Genomic DNA, 6000 nt, shown 5'->3' with positions numbered 1-6000 from the left:
CAGAGTTCCTCTCTATGGGGGCAGCTAGATGGCCCAGTGGATAAAGTGCCCAGCCAAGAGCCAGGAAGACTTATTTTCCTGAGTTCAAATTTGGCCTCAGACACAATCTATGTGACCCTGAGCAACTTGCTTAGCCCTATTTACCTCAACAATAAAAGACTATATATGAAATTCAGTGTGGAAATTTCCTGCATTAATGCAGACTGGCATATCCATGCACATATAACCATATAATAAATGAATATAAAATTAAACTTTTGTGTATTTATATGTATATGTGTATATATATATGCATATATATATATTTATACATATGTTTCTATGTATACATATATATTTTATTTTTTACAGGGGAACTGACAATCTGCATCAGTGAGGATAATTTCCACACTAAATTTCCTAAATTGATGAAAACATAGTCCTGGACAAAAATTTTTTTTTTATAATTTCATTTTTCTTTTCTTTTTTTCTTTTCTTTTTATTGTCATGCAAAACACACTTCCATATTGGTCATTGTTTTAAGAGCAGATTCATACGTTACCAAAACCCTAAAATAAAATCATAAATACACTGATGTGAAGGACGACTCCAAACGTTCTTTCTCTGGAGGTGGATAACATTCCCTGTCATAAGTCTCTCAGGATTGATCTGATCATTGCATTGCTGAGAGTAGCCAAGTTTTCACAAATAACCATTTTACAATATTGTTGTTACTGTGTACAAAGTTCTCCCAGTACTACTTATTTCACTCTGCATCAGTTTGCAGATCTTTCCAGCTTTTTCTGATAGAATCTTATTGATCATTTCTTATAGCACAATAGTATTCCATGACTACCATGTACCACAATTTGTTCAGCCATTCCCTAAATATTGGACATTCCCTCATTTTCCAAGTCTTTAACACCTCAAAAAGAGCAGCTATAAATACTTTTGTTCAAGTAAGTTCTTTCCCCTTTTTTCTTTGGGATACAGACACAGTAGTAGTATTACTGGATCAAAGGGTATGCACAGTTCTATAGTCCTTTGGGCATAGTTCCAAATTGCCCTCCAGAAGAGTTGGATCAGTTCACAACTCCATCAACAATACATTAGTGTCCAGATTTTGCAACATCACCTACAACTTTTACCACTTTCCTTTACTGCCATGTTGGCCAATCTGATAGGTGTGAGGTGGTACTTGAGTTGTTTTAATTTGCATTTCTCTAATCAAGAGTGATTTAGACATTTTAATATGATTATTGATGGTTTTGATTTTTTTATTTGAAAATTGATTGTTCATATCCTTTGATCATTTGTCAATTGGAGAATGGCTTGTATTCTCATAAATTTGTCTCAGTTCTCTGTAAATTTGAGAAATTGGACCTTTATCAGAGAAATTTGCTATAAACATTTTCCCCAGTTTGTTGTTTTCCTTCTATTCTTGGTTCCATTATTAGTTTTGTTTGTACAAAAGCTTTAAAATTTAATATAATCAAAATTATTTCTTTTATATCTTATAATACTCTCTATCTCTTGTTTGATCATAAGTTCTTCCCTTCTCCAAAGATCTGCCAGGTAAATTATTCAATTATTCTGTGTTCCTTTTTTTTTACTTTAGATTGAAAATCCTATGAGTGACTTTTATGGATATTCTATAACCTTTTAAGTCAAACTCTTCGTTTTCTTCACTGTAAGTAAACATTTCAGTCTGATTTGTCAAAGAAGATAAACAACTACCTTGGTTCTTTCCCATATGAGCTCTGAATGTCACTTTCAGAGACCCCAAAACTGAGTTCAATTAATTATTAGTCATACCTAATATGGTATAAATTACATTTTTGTGACTTGGAATAAAGATGAACAAAAAGAACATAATTTTGAATAATAACGAACAAGACAAGGTTTACTATTTTTGATCCAGATGTATTGAGGCATTAAGCTAATGGATGGAGATATAAAAAATGGGAAAAATTTAGTTCCTTTTTAGTAATATTTAAGGGAGCAGGATAATCCAGTGAATAAAATGTTGGACTTAAAATAAGAACATCCTGGTTCCATTACTGACTTTGGTTTGTAATCTTGGACAAGTCATTTACTATTAATAGTATTAAAGCTAACTAATAATATCAGATTATACTGTACATATGAGCTCTTCTCAAGGTTCTAAGACCATATACTGTAGTATTAATACCAATACATCTCCATCCCTTATCCCAGAAGAAAGCCTTATTGAGAACGAGCTGTTGGAGGTTAGATGCATTTCAAACTCACTACTTCCAGTTAGTACCTGCCATGGGGCTTTGGGTGTTAAGGGTAAAATGAGGGATTGAGGCTGAATATAATTTTTAGTGGTTGCCACAGATTTAAATTCTAAATCCCAATAAAATACTCAAGTCATAATGGAATTTTATAGTAGTTTATTTACAATAGAGGGAAGAAATTAAGAATGAGGGAGAGAGAGAGAAAAAGGAAGATGATCTGCTCTGGCCTGGTCTGAGCCAGGGGGAGTTCAGAGACCTCAGCTAAGGGGCCTTTCCAGAATAGTAAATCTAGCTCGACTTCCAGCTAGAGGCCTCCTCCAAGATCAGGGGCCTCCTTGGAGGCTGGTGCCTTTAGAAAGTCAGGAAAAGTGGATTAAGCCTTGCACTCACCATGTGACAGTCTAAAGGAAGCAGTATGAGGTCTCCCACTACAGCTCCTCCAAGCCAAGTTCCACCGCCAAGGTCCCTCTCACAGGAAGTGACACGAAATATAAAGGCCGTTCTTTATATCACTTCCTGTGTCTCACATGTACCAATGTTAGCTTTGGACAGCCCAGGGGATCAGTCAGTTGCCTCTGATTTGTCACTTGCTAGCACACATGGGTCATAGACCATCCTCTCCCACAGTTAATCCCTAAGTGGGGGTGTATACATTCCTGGTTGCTAGAATTCTAAAGACTAAGCAGGGTGGAGTAAATCTAAAATTAACATGGGTGAGGAAGGATTTGAGATTAAGATCAAGTATTTGAGATAGATATTTTTGGTGACCCTTAGTTATTCTATTAAGTTATACTACTGCATATTTCATTATTTTTCTAATTTTCCTGTGGTTAAAATAAGTGTTGACAATTTTCAATATTTATCACATTTTGGGTAAGTTGTATCCATCCTACTGTATTTTAACATATGGTGTTCTGTTAAGTAGCATGAGTATTTTTAACTTATACATTATTAGTAAATCATATTGAATTATTCTTGGTTCATAAATCAAAGACTATCCAAATTATCTGTTAACAGAAGAAAACATTTATGGATTATTGTAATACATTCGCTTATTGAAAAATAAACATATTTCAGTAAAATTTTAGACAGTGGGACTTAGAGATTATCTTGGGGGGAGCTAAGTGGTCCAAAGGATAGAACACTGGGCCTAGAGTCAGGAAGACTTGAGTTTGGCCTCAAATACTAGCTATGTGATCCCGGGCAAATCACTTAACCCCGTTTGCCTCAGTTTCCTCATTTATAAAATGAGTTGGTGAAGGAAATGGCAAACCACTCCAGTATCTATGCCAAGAACATCCCAAATGGGGTCACAAAGAGTCAGACATGACTAAAATGAATAAACAATGACAGAGATTATCTAACTCAACATTCTTCTATGAGCTTGGGCATACCTTTTACCCATGCCGATGCAAATTCTTCACACCTCACTAAGCAGATGCAATTAGAAAGGCTGAGTGACTTGTAGGTAAGTAAGACAGAATGCTAAAACAATCAGTCTCAGTTTATCTTTCATGTGGAAGTGTTGAGACATTCTAAAATATTTACTATTGAAACCACTGATTTCAAAACCTTTAGTGTTAAGTAAACACTGTCTGCTATCTTCATAGAAATAAATGCAGTTTATCTTGCCATCAGCACCTGATTATTTGAAAATCTTTGGGGTTGAAAAATATATCATGTGGGGAACAATATAGTGATGAGATCTTCCCATTTAACCTAGCCTGGTTCTTCAGATGACAGTCCATTTTTAGGCTGGGCCCAAGCTAGAAGTTTGGTGAGACTTACCAACACCTTTCTTGATAGAATTTTTAGAATCATTTCTATGGTACAATGATACAATCAAGCAGAACTTGAACAGAACTTACCAATAGTTATCATTTTAAAATTCTCTTGGACAAGATGGTACAAGTCAGCTGGATGATAATAGAGTTAGGGAGAGTCATAACCAATAATTGTTGGTTAATAAGTTGATGGAAGATCATGGAAGATCTCTAGTGGAATACTCTTTTGTCCTATTCATTATATTTTTTATATTTATGTTTCAGAGATTGTACTTTAAAATTTTGTCAATTCATATTCAATCATCTTTTGATAAAACACTTAAATGTGTACACAAGGCAGTTTGTTAAATACTAAAATCAATCATTTGGATGGAGACATAGAACACATGGGAATCAAAAAGTAGCATCTGTTTTGGCTTTTCCTTTGTGACCCAGCACATAGCAGAATGCTTTGCATATATAGGTGTCCAATAAAAGTCTGCTGAACTGAATTGAAGGGCATAGGGATAAAACTTTCTCTGGATCCAGAAAGAATTTCTACATATTGGAATTATAATTGGCCAAATTTTAAAAGAATTTTAATGAGTTTTGAATTTTAATAGGTATAAATGTAACCTCTTATAGGTAGGTTCAAAAAATCAATTGTAAAAGTACAGAATGGATTAAGCAGATCATATAAAAATGGTGGGAATTTTAGTTGACAAACAATATGAGTCAATAGTGTAATTTGGCCTCAAAGAAAACAATCTAATTCACCCTATGGTTGCAGTAATAGAAGATTAGTATCCAGAAAAACATAGACAACAGCCTTACTACACTGTAATACACTATCAAACAACTTATGGAATATTGTAGTTTTGTTTTTAGTTCACACCTGGAATGCTTTTTCAAATTTCTGGTTCCCTTCAAGATTCAGCTTACATACCTACATGAGGCTCACTATTAGGAATTTCACCTCTTTGAAAGTACCTTGTATAATTTTAGGAAAAGCTAGAAAAGACTACAAGAAGTGATGCAGAGTGAAATAAGCAGAACCAGAAGAACATTGTACACAGCAATAACAATGTTGTGGAATGATTAACTATGACTTATTTAGTCTCAATTATAGTAGGAATGCAAATGAAAGCAGAAGATTTTAAGCAGAAGATTTTTCACTTGTTTATTTGGGCATATGTTCTGGGGTTTTGGTTTCATAAGGCTATTCACTTACAAAAATGAACAGTATGGAAATTTAAAAAAGAAATTACCTTGTATAGATTTTTAATTTATTCACTTGTGCACATGTATTCCCCCCATTGGAATGTAAAGTCCTTTAGGACAGAGATTGCTCTGTTTTTGTCTTTTTATTCCTAGTGTTTATAGTGTAATGCTTTTACACATAATGAAGATATATTATATCTACTAAATTGACACGAATTCTAGGTACTATATTTTCTGAGAAAAAAAATGGTATATGTAAAGAGGAGGAAGACCCTCCCCCCAACAAGTCATATAATGGAAACAGCTGAAATTTATATGTCATTTATTATGTGCCAGGTATGTGCTAAGCACTTTACAATTATTAATTTGTTCCCTCACAAAAATCCTGGAAGGTAGGTGCTATTATTGCTCAGGATCATGAAGCTAGCTAGTGTCTGGAGGCAGATTTTTAATTTAGGTCTTCCTCTCTACCAGCCTAGCACTCTATCCACTTCCAATTAGCTATCCAGCTAATCCATTTCAAATATTTAAAGACTTGTCATGGGCAAGAAGGTCTAGATTTATTTGGTGTACCTCCAGAAGGCAGAACTAGATAACCAGTTAATTCTTTTGAAGTTAGAGGAAGCCAAATTTCTATTCAATCAACTGATATTTATTAAGTACCTAATATGATCTAAGCACTGGGGATACAAGTAAAAATAATGAAACAATCCTTATTTACAATAAAGTTTAAATTCAAATTGCTAAGGGGCAGGTGGGTGGATAGAGTGCAGGAC

The sequence above is a fragment of the Monodelphis domestica genome, chromosome 1, assembly GCF_027887165.1.
Source record: "Monodelphis domestica isolate mMonDom1 chromosome 1, mMonDom1.pri, whole genome shotgun sequence".
NCBI classification, from domain to species: domain Eukaryota; kingdom Metazoa; phylum Chordata; class Mammalia; order Didelphimorphia; family Didelphidae; genus Monodelphis; species Monodelphis domestica.
Note: the sequence above shows the minus strand (reverse complement) of the source record.